This window comes from Labeo rohita, chromosome 25, assembly GCF_022985175.1.
Source record: "Labeo rohita strain BAU-BD-2019 chromosome 25, IGBB_LRoh.1.0, whole genome shotgun sequence".
Taxonomy (NCBI): domain Eukaryota; kingdom Metazoa; phylum Chordata; class Actinopteri; order Cypriniformes; family Cyprinidae; genus Labeo; species Labeo rohita.
This window is the reverse complement of record NC_066893.1, coordinates 9,659,887-9,684,886: the sequence shown is the minus strand read 5'-3', so window position 1 is coordinate 9,684,886 and position 25,000 is coordinate 9,659,887. Positions and strand designations below refer to the sequence as shown.

The window sequence follows — 25,000 nt, the reverse complement described above, 5'->3', positions numbered from 1 at the left end:
CTGATTTAACACAACACGCATTGTTCTTAACCAGTCAAGACAAAGTACAGAACAATAAATCAAAACCTGAAACAACTTTTAGTCCTTGTTAAGTCTCCTCGAAAGCATGTGTTGTGTGTTCCTGTGAGTTGTGATAGGTGAGGCAGTGCGGTATTACGGCCAGTGCCCACCGGATGCCAGGCACACCAGATGGAGTCTCCACACCCCTATGCTGGGCTCAGTTCAGCGCCAGCTTTTCAAATTGGACTCTAATGTGCAATCTAATAAGGGTGATGACATAATATTTTCATCAGCTACCGCTACTCTTGGTTTCGGAAAACAAATCCCAAACAAAACACAATTAAGTATGACATCATACTGTTCTCAGAGTTTCAAAATGAATAAAGCGCTAAAACATTTTCCAAGTATAAACAGAAAAGTTGTTATGAAACCACTTTGCTTTATAGGATTCAGATGTTAAAAAGGCAATAGTAAAAAAAAAAAGTTTATTATTATTATTATTATTATGGCTGACTTTCAATTTTTCAGATTATTTTTATAATTAATAAAATAATAATAAAATAAAACAAATAACGTATATCTTTATATAATGACAGTAAAATACGTAATAAATGTCATTAAATATAATGAATTTAATTATGTATCTAATGATATATTTCCTGTTTCATTCTAGCAATGTATTACACATTTTTTTAAATATGAGGGATTTTATTTTAACAAAATACATTTGTTTATACATTTCATGCTAATAAATATTTTTTATATATTTTTAAATATTTTACGCTAATGAATTTACACTAATTTAGACATGCACAAGAAAGCAATACAGTGTAATTTCCATTTTTATTTTGTCTTGTGAAGGATGTATCTATTTTGTAGCTTCTTTATGACAGTCTTCAGTAAAGTGTTTACACACACACACACACATATATATATATATATATATATATATTTATTTATTTTTTTTTTTTTTTTTTTATATTTTATTTTCAGACTCTGCGAGTTTTTTAAATTATTTTATTTTTGCTTTTTATCACAATGGAAATTAATTCACCATCATTTATTATTATTTGTATTACTATTATTATTTTTATTATATATAATAATATATAATAATATTATTTTTATTATTATATATTTTATAGAATTTTTATACATTTATTTTGTATTATTTTATTAATATATTATATTATTAGACATTTACGTATTATTATTTACATTTACAAATGTATTATAAAATTCAACATATGCTTGTGTATGTACTTTTAAGTTTGTATATGAGTTTTTAAAATTATTTTATTATTGCTTATTAACACAATGGAAATTAAATCACCGTCATTTATTATTATTATTATTATTATTATTATTATTATTATTATTATTATTATTATTATTATTATTATTTATTGGCCACTTTTTTCACTCATTTATATTATTTTAGAAGTTTTAGTATTAAATCTAAAACTAAAGTAAAACTAAAACATCACTATATAATTTTATATTATATATATTATAGTTATATTATATTATCGCATATATTATAGTAAATATAATTATATATAATGACATTAAACATTTTTTTAATTATATAATTAATGACATTTACAGTTTAGTTGCCTTCTCGCAATCTAATGTATTATTTATAATTATATACTTACTATTTATGATAATAATATGCAACAATACAATCTTACAGTAACATGTTCTGACTTTCTATTATTTACAATTACATACTTATTATTTAATATAATTATATACAGTAGCTATTATTAATGATAATATATGCAACAATGCAATCTTACAGTAACATGTTCTGAGTTTGTATTGTGATTAAATTAATTAATTAATTAATTAATCCAGACATGTACATATTGCTAATTTGAACTACTAACTAAGATACTGAGTCATGTCTTCAGCTTTTTCCCTATCAAATTAAACTGAAACAAAAGCTTTTTGTCATTGCAACAAAATGTAATGTGTGTGGAAATGACAATCCACTCAACATTAAAACACAGTTCTGAATAAGCCGTGTTTTCTGTGTGGCAGTGTTTGGCGTGTCCTTGCGTTCTCAGGAACAGATTCTTCACTAAGACAGATCTTCACAGATATCAGACTCATTCACACTTCAGTTTACACATCTGTCATGTGGTTCTAACACATCACTGCAGGCGCCATGACTAAATAGGGGCTTATTTTCATGGGCTTAATTCAGAGAACCCCATCTGCCTTCATCAATACAAACATAAACTATTAAAAGATTACTTCATATCTGAGTTACAGTTTTGTAGCCTTCAGTCCATGTGTGTTAGCTTTGAGGCGAACATCTACACTGAAAATTATTTCTGGACAATCATGTGACTAATGTGACTAAGTCATGTGACTGAAGACCGGACTAACAGCTGCCGAAATTTCAGCTTTGCATCACAGAAACAAATAATTTTATTTTGGTCCACCTTCATTCTGACTTTACTGATTATTAAAAAAAAAAAAAACATTTAACACTCTACAGTAAGGTTTATCAGTTAACATTAGTTAACTGTATTAGTTAACATGAACTAAGAATTAACAGCCTTTATTAACCTTAGTTAATGTTAATTACAGCATTTACTATTCATTATTAAAATGTGTTTGTTAACATTAGTTAATGCACTGTGAACTAACTTGAACTAACAACGAACGACTGTATTTTTATAAACCAACATTAACAAAAATTTCTAAATAGTGTAATAAATGTATTTTCATTGTTCATTCATGTTAATACATTAATACATTAACTAATGTTAATGACACCTTATTGTAAAATGTTACAAAAAAAAAAAAAAATATATATATATATATATATATATATAGAATAAAACATATCATTATATAATGATTTTACATTATATAATTTAATATTTTTATATTTAATGATATATCTAATGATATATTTATACATCCAGTTCTCATTCTGGCTATGAATTTTATTATTTAAAGTGCTTTTAACTTAACTTATTTTCAACTAACATATTTAATAAATATAATTTAAACAAAAAACAATGGTATTCATATGAAACTAATTTTATTATTGTTTTCTCTGTTATTATTATTATTTATTTATTTATTATTTTTAGAATATATTAATTGTTTTATTTAATTATATTATACTAATCATTAAATAAAATGCATAAATAAATAAATAAATATTATTTTATTACATCATTAATATATCATCTGTTATAAATTGTTATGTCTTTAGTTTGTATTGTAATCAAATAGAAATTAATAGGTGTTCTGAATATGAATACTGGTCAATCCATTTCCTCAAAAATATTCATGTAAATTTTAATAATAATTCTTTTTATTAAAATAGAAAACAGTTATTTTAAACTGTAATAATATTTTACAATATTACTGTTCTTACTGTAGTTTGAGCATCATTATGTGAGCATCAGAGACTATATATATTCTTCCAATTATTAATTTTTCCAAACTTTTTGCATGCAGTGTATTTAATGTATGCTCATAAATAAATAATAATAAAATAAAATAAAATAAAATAAAATATTTCATTATTTGCCTTCCTGGGAAAATGAATAAAGATTACTGATGACTCATCCTGCACTACAGAGATTTTAATCCAATCAAATACTCCCTAGAATGAGAATGTTCCGCCCCCTAAAACCACCTGCGATTTAAAGTTTAATATGTCCTGTCCGACCTTCAGGTTTTAACAGGAAGTACCTCAACACAGTGAATCAAGCGTTTTAAACAGGGTCCTTAAAATAAATAATTGCTAATACAACACGAGTCCTTTAGTTTTTAACAGATGATGAATTCATTCATTATACTTGTGTGGGCTTCAATCAGTCCCTGATAAACAGTGTGTCACGTGTGAGTTAAGTGTACAGACAGACAGCGATGGGGATTCAGATGTGACATCTTGTTCCAGCCTGATGTCATGATATCTGGTCTCAACACTGGTTCTCTGATGAGGTAAGAGGCTTATTCAGTACACAGAGTCTGCGGTACATTCGCCAAACCAGATATATTATGATAATGTGCACAGCTGTGAACTGAAAACCTCTTTTGCATTTCCTTCACAGGACAATGTTGCCATACAAACCGTGAGTCTGAAATGGCTGAAAGGTCAACGAAAACATAATTTGACAATAAAATAGGTTTAAAAAAATAAAATCACAGCCGTAAATGCTCTCAGATCACTTGAGTGCTGATGGCTCAGCAGTGCATGAAAAATGCATGAATGGGATAAAAATACAGTCTGTTTTCATAGATATCATATCATTTTATGGATATTTATAAGCCCACATTTAAAAACACAAAACGTTAAGATATTATAGTACAGCATGTTAAACTGTCTTAACTAGTTTGTTTATTTATTTATTTCAAGTTTAATAGTCTTGTGGAAAATGTGAATCTTTTATTTATTCTTTACGATAATGAATCAAAAATAATTTGTTTCAGTATCATTCATCTGACGGAAATGGAAAATCAAGCTGATTGCATTGCATTGTTAGGATAATGATTACATACAATATATTATTATTCTTGTTCTTATTCTTATTCTTATTCTTATTATTATTAATTGATTAATTAGTAGTAGTAGCAGGAATTTATTATAGTAATATATTTTAATAATATTTACTATAATTTAGAGTATAATAAAAAAGAATACATTATATATATATATATATATAATTGGTTTAAAAAATACAAATTTCAAATAACAGTGACTGAGTTGACTAGTACTTAATCAGCTGATTAACTGAAAAGATTTTACTTTTAAGGTTATTTTATTTACAAATCAGAAATCGCAATGCAATTTATTTTCGAACTCAAGAACCAAATCACTCAGATATTTGAGTGAATCATTTAGACCAATTTTGTGAACTGGATCAAATGATTCATTGAAAATATTTGCCTCAAAAGAATAATTAATTTACAAATCGGACAACACAACAACACAACTTCTCTCACAACTCAACTGTCAAGATTTCAGGTAAATATTTTTCATATTATATGTGTAAAATCTTATACAGCACCATTGATATACACAGTTTAAGCTTCAAAAGAAGCTTAGCCTGTATTTATTAATAATAAAAAAGACAATATTGGAAAGTGTTGAGGTCCACTAAGGTAAAAAGTTCCTGTATTAGTTCCCTATTCAGTAAAAAGAAATGATTAAGGAGATGAAATGGATATCAACCACAAACACATGCCTTATTATTATAAACATATGTTCCAGAATGTTACACACGCCGCAGAGTTTGTAAAGCTAAAGGGATACGGTTACACTGGACACTGATCCGCAGTCACAGGACGTGCTTCTGCTGTCGGAACCTGCTCGAAAGCAGCAGATTCAATGACTGAATTTCAATGCAGGGTAGAAAAGGCTATTCAGCCTCTGAATCAATCACTCACTTCCCATCTCTCCTCCTCCAGCCACAATGCTAAGCTTGTGTGTGTGTGTGTGGGTATGGATGCAAAAGCCGGACGGAAGTATGGGAAAGAGGATACGTACCGGATCTGTTAAAGGCTCAAGCCATTATCAAGAGCATTTTAATGTGTTGGGTTATAACTCCAGTTGTACAAAGTACAAGCAAACAATTGATTCAAACCTCTCAGTGTTCATCTCACAGCCACCATTAGATAATAATCAGGATTCCATTAAAGCTAATGAGAATATTTTCATTTACTCGCTACATTTCATTCAACTGTATGACTTTCCTATTCTGTCAAACACAAAAGGAGATATTTTAAATGATGTGCTGGTTGCTCCTTCTATCTACAGTATTATATTTCATGTTTAACCACTACACTATCAGAGCCAGCAGCAAATTCCAGAAGAACTAGCCGAGGTAAGGCTGCTCTCGGTGGGTTCATGAGCACCGAACAGCCTGTGATGTCCTGGAGCTCACATTTCCGAAAACACTGAAGCATTATTTGTATTAACAAACCACATATTTAAAGTCTAAACAACTACATTCTCGCCTAAAAACTGGTAAAACTACATTCCTTGACACAAAAACAGTATTATTCATTTGGGTGTCTGCAATGAGAAATCACTCCGCAAGTGGACTGATACAAATGGTAAAACGGTTGGAGTTGTTCTCACTAGAATATCACACTCCTCTCAGCCAAACAGATTCGAGGACCAGAAAGAATTTATATATACAGACATAGTTTTCTGTGAATAAAAGCGTATTTTTTTATGTGCTCGTTGCTCTTTTCCATTACAGTTGATGTGACATCAAGCTTTTACGCTTTAGAAAGAATGCAAAACCACCACGAAAAAATATTTTAAAAAAGACTTTATATGACTATATTTCAATCATACAGTAGTTTTGTGTGAAAAAGATTGAAATTCACATCATTATTTTATGAGAATCGTCTTCTGGAGTGTTCTATAGTATTTGCTTATTAATCCCACACAGTGTTATTTTAGTGTAATTATAATATGTATTAATTTATAATTAATTTTTATTTATTTTTTTAATGTCAGATTTAGTTAGATTTACCAAAATAAATTATATCTCACGTTTAACCACTATAGAGACATCAGGCTTAACGGCAAATTCCAGAAAAACTGGCTGAGGTAAGACTGCTCTCGGTGGGTTCATGAGCTCTGAACAGCCGCTTATGCCCTGGAGCTCACATCTCGAAAACATCGAAGCTAATTTTCAAATAGATGTTATTTTTATTCAAGTACATTCTCACCTAAAAACTCTTAAAACGAGTTCAGTTATCACTAAAATATCGCACTCCTCTCAGCCAATCAGATTTGAGGAACAGAAAAAAACTGTTATATATATAGTTTTCTGTGAATAAAAGCATATTTTTTTATGTGCTCTTTTTTATTACATTGGATGCCTGATAATCTTCTTCTGCAGTGTTCTATAGTATTTGTTCATTAATCCCACACAGTGTTTTTAGTGTAATTATAGTATTTATTAATTTTATAATTAAATTGTAATTCTTTTATAATGTCAGTGTTCATTTTAATTAAATTAAAAAAAAATGTAGTCACGTGCTTTTGTTATTTTTGTTATATATGAGCAATATCACACGAGTAGCCGTGCGATATGCTGTATATCAGCACAGCTGTGCAATTTTTGCCAAACTATATTTGTTCTGGAACAAATAATAGATTAATGAGACCAAGATTGCACATAAGATTTACCTAAGACAAATTTTATCTCATGTTTAACCACTATGGAGACATTAGACTTTGCGGCAAATTCCAGCAGATCTGGCTGAGGTAAGGCTGCTCTCGACAGGTTCATGAGCTCTGAATGGCTACTGGAGCTCACATTAAAGCAAATTTTCAAATACACATTATTTTTCTTAAAAAACAGCATATTTGAATTGTAAACAAGTACATTCGTGCCTAAAAAACTCTTAAAACTACATTCCGTGACACAAACAGTATTATTTATAAAATTATAGTGGATTTGGGTGTCCGCCATTCCCCAAGTGGAGTGATACAAACGGTGAAGTGGTTGGAGTGCTGATAGCACTAGAATATCGCACTCCTCTTAGCCAATCACATTCGAGAACCATAATGAATTGTTGTATATATATAGTTTTTTCGTGAATAACAGCTAGATAGATTTTCTCACACAAAGCTATCATATCATATCAAAAGATGCAACATCTACAGCAATTCGTCTTATGAACTACTTTTACATGTTTTTTTTTCTCATTTTGAAGCTTGACAGTCATAATCTTCATTGTCTTCCATTAAACTGAGAACAGGATATTCCTCAAAAATTCACCTTTTGTGTTCCACAGTCGAAAGATTTGGAACAATGAGTCAGTGACAGAATTTTATTTTATAGTTCTTTAACACAGAACTGGCTGAGCATTCTGGCAGAATGATGAAGAACTGCTTTGAAATGAATGATTAGCCTTTACTAGCTGAAAAAAAACATCTGTCTGCATACTTGATTCCTTTTCACAACTGTGGCATTTGAGGAAATGGTTTCATTCATTTTAGATGGGTTTATTAATGCTAGTTCGTCCGACACATTAGTTTCAATGTGCAGATCTTCACAAATATCCCCAAAGATCAATGAGGTTGGCTGTGGTGGATCTATCTCATCTCTCGCGTGAGGAATTAAACGACTCGCTTTGGTGGGTTCGGGTCAAATCTTTTCAGATGGAAACAACGAGTGGGGTTAAGTTTTGTGAGGAAAGCGCTTTTCGTCACACCCCGCCTTCCCTTTCTAACTCCGGTTCTGACGCCTCGACTCGTGTGGCGCGTGATGGCATCCTGGTATGTCTGCAGTCGGCAGTCAGACCCGTCTAGGCGTGTAAGTGTTTGCTCCAGCAGCTGACAGAAAGCTCAAAAATCCAGTTCTCACTGCAGCAGCAGATGCTGCAGCCAGCAACACGCGTCTAAACAAACCTGATGGAGAGAGAAAGGCGTTGAAGGCGCAAACGTGCAAGTGGAGGCCAGCAAATCGAGCTCAATGCAGCATCACTGGCTAACACTTCAGCTTGTGTTGACTTTAGCATGCCTATATTATTCATGAGATATTCACAAGCTCACAAAGACATTCACTTTTAAAAATAAACGTTCCAAAAGGGGTTTTTCGCAGCGATGTCACTGAAGAACCATTTTTGTGTTCCTCAAACATTTTTGGGAAGCATTAACTTTTTAATTAGTATGAAGAATATTTTAATAATCAAAAATAAATTTTTTCCACTATAAAGAACCTCTTGTCCAAACCTCTTTCTTAATGGAACCACAGATGGCAATAAGAAACCTTTATTTTGGTTGGTGCTAAGGAATTCACATGCATGTGTCGTGGTACTATCGTGAACGTGCGAAGACGAGAAGAAATTGTTAAATAAAGTTGTTATTTTTGTTCTCTTTGCGCACAAAAAGTATTCTCGTAGCTTCAGAACATTACGGTTGAACCACTGATGTCGCATGGACTATTTTAACAATGTTCTTACTACTGTACCTTTATGGGGTTTGAACGTGTCGGGTTGTCGAGTTGGGCTGCTGTCTATACAGGGTCAGAAAACTCTACAGATTTCATCAAAAATATCTTAATTTGTGTTCCGAATAAGAACAAAGATCTTACGGATTTGAAACGACGTGAGGATGAGTAATTAATGACAAAATTTCCATTTTTGGGTGAACTATCTTAAATTATTTGTGTAATTAGTAAATTGGCCAATTTCGATTATCTCAATACCATTTTACAAAGACTTGGGAATATCTGGGATGCAAAAAGTAGAATTTGCGATATACTCAAAATTATACAGAAATGGCTCAGGGGGTGAATACTTTTGCACTAGATCCAAATTTACAGAAAAAGGCTTTATAAAAAGGCCAATTGGTTGGAAACAGGCTGCAGGCTATTTATGCTGCAAAATATTTTAATGTACTTTTGCTTTTTCGATAAAAGAAACTTGGGTTCTGACACATAAACAACAAAAATCTTGTCAAATTAATTCATTTCTGTGCTTAATACAGTGTATATATAATAATGTGTTGTACTACAGCATTGAAATGTGTCCAAACATTAAAAAAAAAAATTAAATGAGCCAGTTTCTCCTATAGTAATCTAAAATTGCTGATTTTGTATGAAATTACCAAGTGACCCCTCACAAAAACCCACCACCCTTAGTTACTATTGCTATGTTTGACAAACAATGCCGCTCTCACACTATACTATACCATGATCTCACCCAATGAAAAATACATTGCGGAGCAAAGAGAAAACTGACAACATGCCGACAGATAGAACAGGTTACTTCTGGTATGAAACGAAGTCTCAGCTTTAAAAAGTTGTCATTTTTTTTAAGAAATTCAAACAATAAATAGTGTTTTGTGGCTCTTTAATGTGTGGTGATCACTGTATTGCCTTATTAGATTAATCAAAATGTGAACCAAGCATCTTTTCTTCACTTAAAGCTTGTAGTAAAATCACTAGCTAATTCCTGTAAATGGTGATATTTTCCCGTAAAACACGTAAAACACCTATTGTCCATATAGACGTAAAGACAGAAAATGCACTTAGCTTATTAGCTTTAGCATTTTCCACAAGCATGGCCCCTGTCCAATCCTGTTTCTAGTAAAGACTCTGTGTTTGGGCCTGGACTCTCCACGAACTGGCAAGGGAACAGACAGAACCAACATGGCTTTGAACGCAGCGGTAGGGTGGGCCGGCTGCGCCAGAACCGGGCCTCTCCTTTTCTCACATTGTGTCTCTCTCTTGTTCCTGTCCTACTTTTCATCTGAACAAGAGCTAAGCTAATACAACATCGGTTGACCCAAATCTACAGGGGTCCATCAGGTGATATACATGAAGATTTCCCCAAGTGAAACGTAGTTTGTTATAGAGTGACATGTGGAGCAAGGTGCAATTTCACAGCTGAATGTCGTCATTAAGGCTGCAGGCGGAAAGTGCAAATTAGCATTGAACATTTTACTCCAGCATGTAACAGCTTAAACAATTCTGGCTATAAATGGATGTTTTATATTTTTAATTTAGTGCTCTATGCTTTCCACAAGGCAGAAAATGTCCTGAAATGTTCTTAAAAAACAGTTTCTTTACAACTAAAGAAATAAAGACATGGACATTTTGGATGACAAGGGGGTGAGTACATTATTTTGTTCTGGAAGTGAACTTCTCCTTCAAAGGCTGAGACATCTTACAGCGTCTGACTGATGACATTAACCTGCATTTACAAACATTGTGGGTGAGGGGTTGACCAGTTCTCCACTTCGTCGGTTCTCCATTGCTTGAAGAGTTGACTCTGAAAATATGTAGTTAGTTTTGGTACACAACAGCTCGTTGTTGTCTCCTGAGAGTGTGCTGATGGGAAACAAAGGCTCAGCGGGACACTGGGTGGAGATGACGTGTCTGTTGCGCTCGCTGTGCCTGCTGCGTGTCAGTTTGTGTCTGGGCTGTCATTTTCTTGCACCCATCCCCCATGACAAAGTAAACGCCACAGTACGAATGTCACCGCTGGCCACCAGCCTTCGTCCTGTCCGTGTGTTTGTCCAACGAGGGTGTGTTTGTGCCAAAACACCCGGTGACCCTCTTGATTGAATTTTCACTGTCACTTACGCGTCTCAGCGTGGCGTTCTTCCAGATACAATTGACATTGTCTCAGTCTTCCTTTAGAGAAGAGTCCAAACATCCGTATCCTTCACCCCTCCTTCATCCTCCTCTTTTTCACCTTTCCGTTCTCTTATTGAGAGATGCTTTCCGTCTCATCAGATTGTTTTAATTCATGGCCTACTTCTGCCTAGTTGAAGTATGCAGAAATGTAGTGGAATGGCCTACTTACTTCCAGTGAATATAATACAGAAAGAATATGAAGTTCACCCGACTGCTCTTCCCTCATTAGATCAGAATGCGTTTTTGCAGTATATTGATCTGTACTCCAGGCTGGATTCATTGAGAAATAAAGCTTGTCACTAGACACGCACTTTCAAATTTTTTCACAGGTCAGTTTCATGAGTTTTCGACCATGGCAAAGGCCTCAAAAATGGGTGCATTTTTGGGCGAAAAAAACTTTAGTACCATAGAGGCAAACACCAAAGCATTTAGTATGCATCCAGTAAGCGCAGTGTGCATAGTGGCCGTAAAGGGGGCGATCATGAGCATCCTTCTGAAACTGTAAATGTCAATACAACACGCCATGGTCTTGTGAACCTGATGGTCCTGTGCAAACGGAGGCCATTAGATAGCCATTAACTAGTAAAAGTCAACATAAATGGCGTTCGCAACTCATTTCCTTTTCAAAAATGTAGGAAAATGGCCATTACAAACTAGGATAGAGGTAAAATAAGGTGACCTCAACTGAAAGGGAAAGAGTTATTACATTTTGCTGAAAGATTTTTCATTGGAATAATGCACTGCAATGACTCATTCCCAATATGACACATTCATTTAACACAAAGGGCACATTTTAGCTGTCCTTTTAAAGCTAATCTAACACCACCCATTCACAAACTTTAGCTATTGTTCACAAAACAGATGAGCTGGTGTCAAATAAAGACAAAAGTAAAAAAAAAATACTTAGAAGATACACGTTTTCTGTTGAAGAAACGCAGCGTTCATGCCGCAAGATGCTTAAAATACATTGCCAAGTTGACTAAAGCTAGAGACAACAACCTAAACATGTATGGCTATAGTAACAAAGTGGATAAAATTAGACACAAGCTCTCAATTTTACTGTGGTAACTGTCTAACAACTAGCACAACACACTATTAGCATGCCAACTAGGTGTATAGGCTATTTTAGCTTTGAAGCTAAAATCAGCATGAAGACATACTAACCACTACTAAACCTGTTGACAACATAACTAAGAATTATTTAGATCTGAAATCATTGGGAGTGAATGTACTACTCCTTAAATATTAAACGTGATATGATGACATATGCTAACAACATTAATATTGCAACATCCTGTAAAACACAAGGTCCACTTGTGATATCAAGCATTCATAGTACATGAATGGTAAGTTCAAAATCATTCAGGCATTTACTGAAAGCCCTATTCATATTTTTACTCCTGCAGCTATTCCTGAAATACAATGAAATCAATGCTAATTTAGTTTCCACATCCTACACAAATGAAAACATCTTGTAGATTCCTGTAAATGCATCAGTGTTTGAGTCAGACATGAGTCGAACGAGCGTAACCTGTTAAAATGCAAAACCATCAGCAAATAAATTTTCCAGACCCACACAGAATGTAAAAAATGTTTATACATTTTCAAAACATATTCTGAGGAAAAATCTGTTATGTATGGGGGAAAAAAAAAATGGTAAGAACTGCATCTTGCAAATGAGCCAAAAATATTTACATTAAATTAAAAATGTAAATATATTTTAAAATATATTCAAACCATTATTTGAAGCATCTGCCAAAACACTTTCAAAAGGAAACAAATTATACATGTTTAAAATCTGTGTAAATTTGCATACCTTTGCTAATTTATTTAACTATTTAATCAAAAATTTTTAAAAATATTTAAATTATTTGAAGGGTATGTCAGAACTAACCTTTTCAAAATGGAATTATAATGAGACAACATTAAAACGCTTTTAAAAAAAAATACTTTTAATAAAAATGTACTTTTATGAGTTTATATCTCACAAATCCTGAAGTCATTGTGAAGTAAAAATTTGCAATTACCTTTTAAAAAAAAAAAACTTATCTAAAACAAACAAAGGTCAGAACTGCAACATTTAATCAATTCTGAGAAAAACAAAGGCAGAATTTTGAGTTTATATCTCATGATTTTACTTTTTTTCTTTGAATTCCGAGTTTATATCTTAAATCAGATTTCTGATTTTATCTTTTTTTTCCCCCTCAGAATTGCAAGAAATAAAGTCTGAATTGTGGGACATGAACTCACAATCAGAAAGAAAGCATCGTAAGATAAAAATTTGCAGTTACCTTGTTTATTTTTTTATTCTGTGGCAAAAACTGGCTTCCATTAAAATAAGAGTAATTTCTTTAAATCCATCAATAAGCATCTAAATCATCACAAGACCCCAAACAAATTCATAATCTCTACCTTCGAAGGTCAAAAAGGCTGGTCTCAGAACTGTGACCTTCAGTAACCCTGTCCTCATACAGTACCTCCATCATAAGAACTTCTCACCCTGTCCATCTCCAGTATGTTCTCCAGTCTCACGCGAAGCCAGTCCTGACCTGACCCAACGTCTGTTGGTTTGAGGGGCATATTTAACCTGTCAGGTTCTCTGTCCGATAGCCACTGTTCCTGGTCCAGTCTCTGAGCTGTCAGCCAGATTCCTCACCACACTTTGAGTTGCTCCACAGACTGTCAGTCACGTCTGAAGTTTGACTCTCCCTTCGGCTTATGAGGACAAGCTGATCTTTCTTAAGGACAGCTATACTAGGTTATTCAGCAAGTGACTGGTTTTAGTTCTGCCCTTAAAAGGTGAAACACTCAAGAACCAACTAAGCGAATTGCTGGGTGAAATACTCCATGAAAAGACATGATATCTGTGGTATGATTATGTCATCATTTTTATCATTTTTGTGACCCTGGACCACAAAACCAGTCATAAGTAGCATGTGTATATTAGTGGCAATAGCTAGCAATAGACTGTATGAGTCAAAATTATTGATTTTACTTTTATGCCAAAATCACTAAGACATTAAGATCATGTTCCATGAAGATATTTTGTAAATTTCCTACCATAAATATATCAAAATCTAATTTTTGATTAATAATATGCATGGCTAAGAACTTAATCTGAAAACCTTTAAAGGCGATTTTCTCAATATTTTGATTTTTTTGCACCCTGAGATTCCAGATTTTAAAATACTTGTATCTCGGCCAAATACTGTCCTAACAAACCATACATCAATGGAAAGCTTTTTTATTAATCTTTAAGATGATGCATAAATCTCAATTAAAAAACCCTTATGACTGGTTTTGTGGTCCAGGGTCACATTTGGTTCAGTATTGAATATTTAACAGTTTTTTTAACAGAATATTTAATATTTGCTACTCATTTCATCTGTTTTTACAGTTAGATTTACCTTTGCAAAACTGATGTTAATCTAAAAATAAATAGTATAAAACTCCAACTATCATTTTTGGAGGAGCATAATATGAAAACGATCACCTTTTTTATTTTATCTGGCAGCATTAACTTTGCATTAAAAAAGAATGGACTTTTAGAGAAGCTGTAAATTCATTATAGGTCCGACCAGCAACTAGCTGCTTGACTCACCATATCCTCCTCTATGAACCTGCTTCAGCTCTGCACTCATCTGAAGTGCTTCTGAATGAGAAATATCACAATCTCAACCTCATTTGCACAGGTCCAGTCAGTGGACACTTTTCATTCAAATATGATTATTATTACAAGAAGGATTATTATTAGAAGTAAACATCGTTTTGACCTTACACAACCTACAGCTCTAAATCAAGTCAAAGTTATCGATAAAATAAAATTAATCATCGTGAAAATAATCGACTGTATTGATTAATCCCATCTGTGCACTATGCACGGAAAACTTTTTTTTTTTTTTCTGGTCAACTAGTAGCCATAGTGAAAAAAACAGCATATGCTGGTAGGCATGTTTTGATGCTGGGATGCTGGTTAGGTATGTTTTGGTGCTGGTTTAAGCTGGTCCTTTGCTGGTTTATGACCAGCATAAACCAGCAAAGGACCAGCAAAAAACCACCAAAGGACCGGCATAAACCAGCATCAAAACATACCTACCAGCATATGCTGTTTTTTTCACGAGGGAGTGGTTAATTTTAAGCATTAGTCAACTATTAGTCACACAGCGTTTGGATGTCCTGCCCGATGTACTATATTACCACTTAAGACCAGCCTTAACCATCATGGACTGCATAAATTCCTGCCACTTCCTGTGGAATTTTTTTTCCTGCGACTAAATGTATAATACAGTTTTTGGCTAGTCAGACTACTAACAGTTTGTCGACTCTTAAGGGGCAGCCCTAATATTTAGTCTGTGTTGTTGTTTATTATCATTTTTAATTTACTCACCCTAATTCAAACCTGTACGAATTTTCTTTTTCCGTATAACGCAAGAGGTGAATTTCTTAAAAATATGCTGGGCAGTCTTTTTAATACAATGAAAGTAAATGAGGACTGGGGTTGTCAAGCTCCACAATGACAGGCGAGGGTAAGTAAATGATGAGAATTTCCATTTTTGCTTGAACAATTCCTTTCACAAGATTTGAGAGTACTCGCTGATTTCCCCTGGGATGACGTGGGATTAAAAACACTGATAGAGCCCCTGCTTAGTGACCTCACAGAGCCTCTACATTTCAGAGATCCCACCATGACAGTTCAAATCCCACAGATCCTCACGCTACTCCCTCTCAGAATGGCCTCATTCAGGACATCCCATCGAAGCTTTAGCTTTAGTGGCAAATTACTACACAAACAGATCAGTCTCAGATCAGTTAGACTCAAAATGATTCCTATACAATTATATCTGTTAGTAGGAGTGAAGAACAACAATTTTCATGCTTTGTGTTGAGTAAATATCAGTTTATATTTAAGGGATAGTTCATCAACAAATGAAAATTCTGTCATTAATTACTCACCCTAATGTTGTTACACATATGTAAGATATTCGTTCATCTTCGGAACACAAATTAAGGCCTAGAAAGGTATTAAGGACATCGATAAATTAGTCCATGTGACATCAATGGTTCAACCTTAATTTTATGAAGCTACGAGAATACTTTTTGTGCGCAAAGAAAACAAATATAACAAATTTAACAATTTCTCCACACGTTTTTGACTTGTCTAGAGTATTTGAGTGTCCATATGCATGGCCTGACAATCAGTATGAACGTTAACCCCGAGATTAGAGCCAGAGAAAGTGAACAAGACGGATCTCAGGAAATTAAAGTCATCGCAGAATGACCCGTCCCATCTAGAAAACCACTATCTGACCTGTGCAACCCTTCCTGATTTTCTCCCTCCTCCCGCTGTCTGTTCAATCCCTTCATTCCCTACTCACTCTCTCGCTGGACCACTCCTCCACACAATCCCTTTCGCCCTCTGGGTGACCTCTCTTTGCCAATGGACAGACCACTTAACATTGCTTCCCCACCTGTGGAGCGGCGAAGGGAGCGGGTAGCACTTCAAAGCCCCGTGCAGTGATTGAGCACTGATTGCTGTGGGCCACTTGACTCATTTCATCTCATCTCAAGGACTAAAACTTCTGGAGAATGAGGTGGGAGGCAGATGGAATGCTGCGGAAAAACAGGCAGCTTCTGCCTTTGATGGGATGAGCTTCCTTTGTATGCCTATTTGAGCAACATTTACGTGGCCAAACAATCGAAAAAGGACGATATACATGTAGTACAGTTCTCCACAAGTTAGATGTGGAATACAACTATATTTACCTTGCTTTCATGTTGATACTCTAAATATAGTCCAGCCTAAAAATGCAGAGGTTGTTATGCTTTATAGAATTACATCTTAGGGAAAAAGCAGTATATTAAATTTTCCCTCACTCTTGATTACATTTACATTAGTTTTTGGCAGTACTTTGCTACTACAGGGACTTTCCTGCTAGAGTGCATACAATGTGTTTATGCCAATTAGTAGTTCAACCAAAATGAAATTTGTCTTGATGTGCCAAGTTTGCAAATGCAAAGGCAGGGAGAAATGATGGACAAAACGGACCAGAATTTAAATGAAACTGAACCGCTTCAGAAGACCTTCAGAACACAAATTAAGATATTTTTGATGAAACCCAAGAGTTGACCCTGCATAGACAGCAACGCAACTACCATGTTCAAGACCCAGAAAGGTAGTAAGGACATCGTTAAAATAGTCCTAGCGACGAGAATACTTTTTTTTGCAAAGAAAACAAAAATAACAACTTTATTCAACAATTTCTTCTCTTCCGTGTCAGTCTTCGACAGACTTTCACAACACATGACAATAATTATGACTAGTTGTGAACCTCAAAAGCTGTACAAAAATGTATCAAAGTCTGGAATCTCTTTTAACAAATGAAATCTATGTCAGGTTGTGGAGCCAATCTCCACACTGACCTCAGTGAATTCTTACAACATGGACAGAAGTCCATGTAGAAACTGATCGGTTGCCAAATATTGTCCCCTGTTGACTTCAGTGGTTCAGACTTAATTTTATGAAGCTACAAGAATACTTTCTGTGAGCAAAGAAAACAAAAATAATGACTTTTTTCAACAATTTCTCCTCTTCCATGTTAGTCTTCGACGCACTTTCATGATGCATGACAATAGTTGACTATTTGTGACCCACCAGCATTGAAACCTCAAAAGCCATACAAAAATGTATCAAAGTCTGTGATTTCTTTTAATAAATTAATTAAAATTATGTCTGATTGTGGAGCCAATCTCCAGACTGATCTCAGTGAACTCTTACAACATGGACAGAAGTCCATGTAGAAACTGATCGGTTGCCAAATATTATCCCCTGGTGCCCTGTCACACACAGCCCACAACTGGAATGAAATTGAACCACTTCAGAAGACCTTTGTTCATCTTTTGAACACAAATTAAGATATCTTTGATGAAAGCTTTCTGACCCTGCATAGACAGAAATGCAACTACCACTTTCAACGCCCGGAAATGTAGTAAAGACATCATTAAAATAGTCCATGTGACATCAACGGTTCAACCTTAATTTTATGAAGCTATGAGAATACTTTTTGTGAGCAAAGAAAAAAAACAACAACTTTATTTAACGATTTCTTCTCTTCCGTGTCAGTCTTCGACATATGTTAACAACACATGACAACAATTGTGATTAGTTGTGACCTAATAGCCTTAAAACCCTTAAAAGCCAAACAAAAATGTATCAAAGTCTGTGATCTCTTTTAACAAATTCATTAAATTTATGTTAGATTGTAGAGCCAACCTCCAGACTGATCTCAGTGAACTCTTACAACATGGACAGAAGTCCATGTAGAAACTGATCGGTTGCCAAATATTGTCCCCTGGTGCCCCGTTGCACACAGGCCCAGAACTGAAATGAAACTTCAGAAGAAGCTTCAGAAGACCTTCGTTCATCTTCTGAACACAAATGAAGTCATTTTTGATGAAATCCGAGAGCTTTCTGACCCTGCACCTACCAAGTTTAAGGCCCTGAAAGGTAGTAAGGACATCATTAAAATAGTCCATGTGACATCAGTGGTTCAACCTTAATTTTATGAAGCTACGAGAATACTTTTTGTGCACACAGAAAACAAAACTAACAACTTTAGTGAACAATTCCTTCTCTTCCGTGTCAGTTTTCAATGCACGTTCAGGACACATGACAATAGTTGTGACCCACCAGCCTTGAAACCTCAAAAGCTGTACAAAAATGTATCAAAGTCTGGGATCTCTTTTAACAAATTAATTAAATTTATGTCAGATTGTGGAGACAATCTCCAGACTGATCTCAGTGAACCCAGCTCTAAGCGCTTATAACATGGATAGAATTCAATGTAAAAACTGATCGGTTGCCAAATATTCTCCCCTGGTGCCCCGTCGCACACAGGCCCTCAGTGGCTTCATCGGCCCAGGGTTTCCGCTTTGGTGCCTTGCCCTGATCATCCCATCTGTCTCCAAAATCACCCTCCTCTGTTTTGGAAAAAAAAAGCTGGAGTCTTGCAGATTGGGTCAATAGGGGCATGTCGGATTGTATGACAGCATCAACAATCAGGTCAAGGTCATACATGTTCTTGTGTGCCACCTATTTTTAATAAGACGAAACAACCAAAAAGAAAAGCCTTCCGCCTGAAAGAGGGTGGCTTGTCTGCCATGAATGTGGAATGCAGTTTTATGTCTGTGAGGCAATGTGTCGCATCTCAGAAGGACCTGTTTGGCCTTTTTGAAATTTCTCCTCAGGGATCAATAAAATATCTCCCTGTCTCTTTGTTATTTCCTCATTGCTTTGAGTTTAACCTTAAGTCCCTAGGAAGATTTATGGCTGTCAACTCAGAATGTAGACCAATATTATAAGTTTCGCTAAGACAAAACAAAAGAATCACAGCACACAAACCGTTTGCACATTGCCAGAAAAGTCTACCTTCGAACGTGTGAACGTCTCCTGTTACAGACAAGCTGTTAATAAGAAAAGAAAATATTTTTCTAAGGATTCAGTGCGCCTGGAGGTGTCAGCGAGTCAGCTGGCGATCTTGTGGGTGCCGTTTGATGCTAAAACAACCAGACAAGTGCGTGATAGCCTGAATTGAAACTTCCTCCTGACTGACATTCTCAAGAAGCCACAAGCACACAATATTACACAAGTTCAGTTAGAAGTCAAACGTCAGAAATCAAAGGTATGGTATCCAGTTTTACAAACATACTCTTTTGACCTACTACAAACACGACAAAGCTACAATATCCCATAAATCATATGAAGCTTAAAGGTGTTTGTAAATTTTTGCTAAACATTTATGTGTAATAGAAGTGCAAATGGTGTTGGACTCTATACTGACACCATCTGGCCTGGACGCATGAAGTTTGTTTACTAACTGCAGCTGTAGCTGTCGCTATTTAGCTTTTGTTTCTTTTTTTCTGGGTTTCTCTGTTCATTTTGCTTTTGTACATTTATTTTGCCTATGTACATTTATGTTGAAGGCACTGGCCTAAGGCCTGTTCACACCAAGAACATTAACTATAACAATAAAGATATAGTTCTAAAAATATAGTAATTGCTATAGTTATCTTTCCAACTGATCCGATGACCAAAACGTACCTGTGGTACATATAAGTACATTTCACTGCAGTTTCCAACAAAAATAAACACTAGAAATGGTAAAACAGCGAGCACTTGTAATCATTTTTGTACAAAGTTATGATTACAGCTCCATTTGTTTTGCTTTCTAGACGTAACAGTTTTGCTCGGTACGGAATTAGACTTAGGATGCATAATCCTTGGTTACGAATCCTGTGAAAAACAAGACTTATGATGAAAGATCCGACAGATGAGAGATCGAAAAACAAGCTTAAAATGGCATGCTTGCATTTTTACATCACATTTGCTTTTGTTTAAACTATTGGGTAGGTTTAGTTGTAGTACAGATGGTACTTTATTTTAAAACGTCACAGACCATTAGAGTTATAGCGCCACTCATTGGATATTTTAAGTCAGAACTGTGTTGACGTCACATAAAACGTACATATGTACCATACGCACAACGTATTTCATGTCTTGTGAAAAAAGTTCCCAGAGGTACATTTTCATCATGAGATCAGGTTATTTTTATAGTTAACATTCTTAGTGTGAACAGGCCTTTATAGTCATAAGAAAACAGTTTACTGGTATTACTATTAGAAGTAGTAATAACTTTGGTCAGATGATTTCAAAGTACCCAATTTGTGTAGATAAAAACAAGAGCTTTTCTTGGAAACTGATTTGAATAGAGCAGTGCTCTGTTGCAATGGTTAAGAAGTAAAATTTATAAATTAAATTTGTGGAAGCAGAATGGTTTCTGTAAGAATATATATTTTTAGGTCAAACGTTTACATACACCACGCAGAATCTGCAAAATGTTAATTATTTTACCAAAATAGGAGGTCTTTTCACACTGAGGGCAACTGAGGGACTTTTTTACAGAAGGTTCAAATGCTCACTGACGCTTCAGAAGGAAACACAATGCATTAAGAGCCGGGGGGGTGAAAACGTTTTGAATTTGAAGATCAGGGTAAATTAAATTTTACATTTTGTCCTCTGGGAAACATGTACATATCTTCTGTAGCTTCTGAAGGGCAGTACTAAATTTAAAAACATTATATTTAAGCAAAATAATAAAAATGTACACATCTTCATTCTGTTCAAAAGTTTACACCCCCGGCTCTTAATGCCTTGTGTTTCCTTCTGGAGCATCCTCTGAGTGTTTGAACCTTCTGTAATAGTTGCATCCCTCGGGTTGTCCTCAGTGTGAAAAGATGGATCTCAAAATCATACAGTCATTATTGGAAAGGGTTCAGATACACAATACAGAAAAAAAACAAAGAATTTGTGGGACCTGACAGACAACTGTTCAGGACAAACAAGGGACTCATGAACAACTATCACTAAACCAAAACAAACAAAAAAAAAACACGCAGCTGTGGATCATTCAGGTAGCAACCAACAGTATTTAGAATCAAGTGTATGTACATTTTTGAAACGGGTCATTTTTATAAATTCAACTATTATTTTCTCTTGTGGACTATATGTAAACATCTTATTCATGTGAAATATCGTATTCAGGTCAGTACTAAATAAACAATAACATGCATTTTATTTGGTAAAACAATTAACATTTTGCAGATTCTGCAAGGTGTATGTAAACTTTTGACCTCAAGTATTTATTGGGTAAACAGCCACTTAACTAACTGTACATTATCCTTTACATACCTTAATTTATTTTAAATCATTAAGTCGTCTTGAAGCTCTCTAGAAGTTACAACCGCCTGGTTGAGAACCACCAATCTAGAGCATCCAGCTCATAATTTTACTAATATTTCCAAAACTGCTGAGCATTTCTTAACGTCTAAAACTTAACTTGAGCAAAAAACGACTGTGTGCACCTTTAATCTCAATAAAAAAAAAAGAAATACTGAGCCCGGCTCAGGGCCTAAACGCACCATTGGTGGACAGCTAGTAGATTGTTTACAGGTACCTTCAGCCCACAGCACCTATAAAGTAGGCTATATATTAAAAGCATCTATAGATTAAATAAGCAAAGAGGCTTTCTGACACACATAAACCGAGGCATGTTGATTTCTGTTTGGGATTTGTGCACATAGAGGCAAGAAAGCATCCACCATCATCCTTCTCTCACATCAAATATGATATATTTGATCATTATTTTGTAATCCATAAAGGGATTTTTCTGTTCAGCCTGTTACGCAACAGTCCCAGCCCATACTGATATATTGCCATATAATGTGTCTACAGACAAAGAAAATTCAATCCCCAATCATATCGCAATGCATTTGATGATGATGATGCTGCGCTGAAAAGACGCCCTCACCTCAAATCCAGCAAAAAAATCGGCTATTTATTATCCCACCCAAGTTCCTTTGTTCAAACCGGCCTCGAATGGGAAAATAAATAAATAAAAACACTGTATACCCGCAAGATGCGTCTTATAGCGGTCCGGGCACGTACAGAAGACAGGTGCACCTGCCCCGGGTGCGCAGCGATTCCTACAGCCCTTATCGCACACGGATGCTCCGTTACGCCAGCAGGCTATTATTTAAAGACGCGTCTTACCGTTCCTCAGTCAGTCCTTAGTGTATTCCTCATCGTCCATATATCAGTCCGTTCGAGAATGGCTTTAAAATCATATGCCCAGCCCGCTGTATTCTTTCACATCCTCATGTCATTCACTGATGCAGCAGTGGAGCCGAAGACACGCCCACCTCATCTCTTACCCTCTCTTGAATGACGTAAAGGAGCAACAAACTCCGCCCACATCCCACTCTCACGCCTATTGAATGACGTGATAAATGAGCTGCAGGCTCCGCCCACCATGGAAAACAGCTGCCTGTTAGGATTGCTATCACAGTCTGTGGTGTTTTTTATGCACGACTATATTGTTTTGTGTGAAAACACAAGGCTGTCAGAATTTATTCATATTTATTACATAATATAAATAATATCGATAAACTGTTTTTCCACCTTTTTTTTTTTTTTTTTGCTTTAGCTAGCACATTTATTATTTATTTTATTTTTTTTATGTATGTCATATTCAATTAACATAATAGTATCCAATTTAGTATCCAAAAGATTTTACAACTCTTCAAATATTATTTCCAAATATCGTTTTTTTAATAATATACTTCTTAGACCTTTTTATTATATTTCTTTGACTAATTTATTGCTCAATTCTGATTTCCTCAGAAATAATTTTATTTTAATTACTTTTATTAACTGTCAATCAACAGAAAGGGGCTGGTACTTGGCATTGATTGGTTAATCCTTTACATTGCAATATTAGTCAGTTGTGTCATCAGATTCTGACCTGTGACTGTTGGATAGTTATTGTATTATTTTTAATTAGTATTATTGTCGTTGTTTACATTTTTTTGTTAGCCTATTTTATTATTATATTTATTACTGTGTTTTATATTCTTTATCTTTTCTTTATCTTAATCTTATTGTTGCTGTTTTAATATTTTACTGTATCATTATATTTATTATTTTTACATTTTATATTATTGTTGATGATGATGATGATTTAATCTTTTGTTATTTTATTATATTTATCACTTATATATTTTATATTATTATTATTGTTGTTGTTGTGGTTGTGGTTGTGGTTGTTTTATTTTTTTCTTATTATATTATTATATTTATTACTTTTATATTTTGTATTCTATTTCTTAATTTTATAGTAGTTTAGTAGTTGTTTTTCTGATCTTTTGTTATTTTATTATTAGATTTATTACATTTATATTATTATTATTATTGTTGCTTTGTTGTTGTTTTAATTTTTTTTATTTTATATTTATTACTTTTATTATTATTATTATTATTATTATTATATATATTATTATTATTGTTGTTGTTTTTGATGTTGTTTTAATTTCTTGTTCTTTTATTATATTTATTACTTTTATCATTTATATTTTATATTATTATTATTTTATGATTGCTGTTGTTGTTTTTCTTGCATTATTATTATTATTATTATTATTATTTGACATTCAAAATAGAGTAAGTCATACTAAAAGTGTTTAACAAGAAGTACCTGTTGGATAGTTGTATTATATTTAATTATTGTTTTATTTATTTATTTATTTATTTATTTATTTATTTATTTATTATTGTTGTTGTTAGCCTATTTTATTATTTTATTTAGTACATTTTTTATATTTAATATTGTTGTTATTCTTATTATTATTTTAATCTTTTTTTAATTTTATTATTATATTTAATATATTTTATATTATTGTTGTTGTTTTAATCTTCTGTGCGATTATTATATTTATTACTTTTATATTTTAAGTTATTGTTGTTGTGTTTTTTACATTGTTTTATTATATTATTATATTTGTTACTTTTATATAATTTATTATTGTTGTTTTTGTTGTTGATGTTTTACTTTCTTGTTATTTATTATATTTATTACTTTTATATTTTAAGTTATTGTTGTTGTGTTTTTTACATTGTTTTATTATATTATTATATTTGTTACTATTAGTATTATTGTTGTTGTTGTTTCTTACATTATTATTATTATTATTGTTATTTGACATTCAAAATATAGTAAGTCATTCTAAAAAATGTTTAACAAGAAGTACCTGTTGGATAGTTGTTCTATTATTCTTAATTGTTGTTGTTGTTTATTTTTTGTATTTTTTTTTGTTAGTCTATTTTAATTATTTTATTTATTACTTTTTAAATTTTATATTGTTTCTTCTTCTTCTTCTTCTTCTTCTTCTTATTATTATTATTATTATTATTTTAATCTTTTGTTGTTTTATTATTATATTTTATATAGTTGTAATTGTTTTAATCTTTT

At 33.5% G+C, this 25,000-nt stretch overlaps 1 protein-coding gene across 2 annotated transcripts in view; it reads right to left on the bottom strand.

Moving 5' to 3' along the window:
* otud7a (OTU deubiquitinase 7A) overlaps positions 1-22,887 on the bottom strand; it is a 110,790-nt gene extending 87,903 nt beyond the window's left edge. Inside the window, exon 1 of one of the 2 annotated variants that reach the window (XM_051099064.1) lies at positions 22,747-22,887. The gene's annotated coding sequence lies outside the window, so the exon portion shown is untranslated. Of the gene's footprint in view, positions 1-16,094; positions 16,151-22,746 lie in introns of those variants that run through there. The other variant, XM_051099065.1, reaches the window with a different exon arrangement.
* Between the last annotated feature and the right edge of the window lie 2,113 nt (positions 22,888-25,000).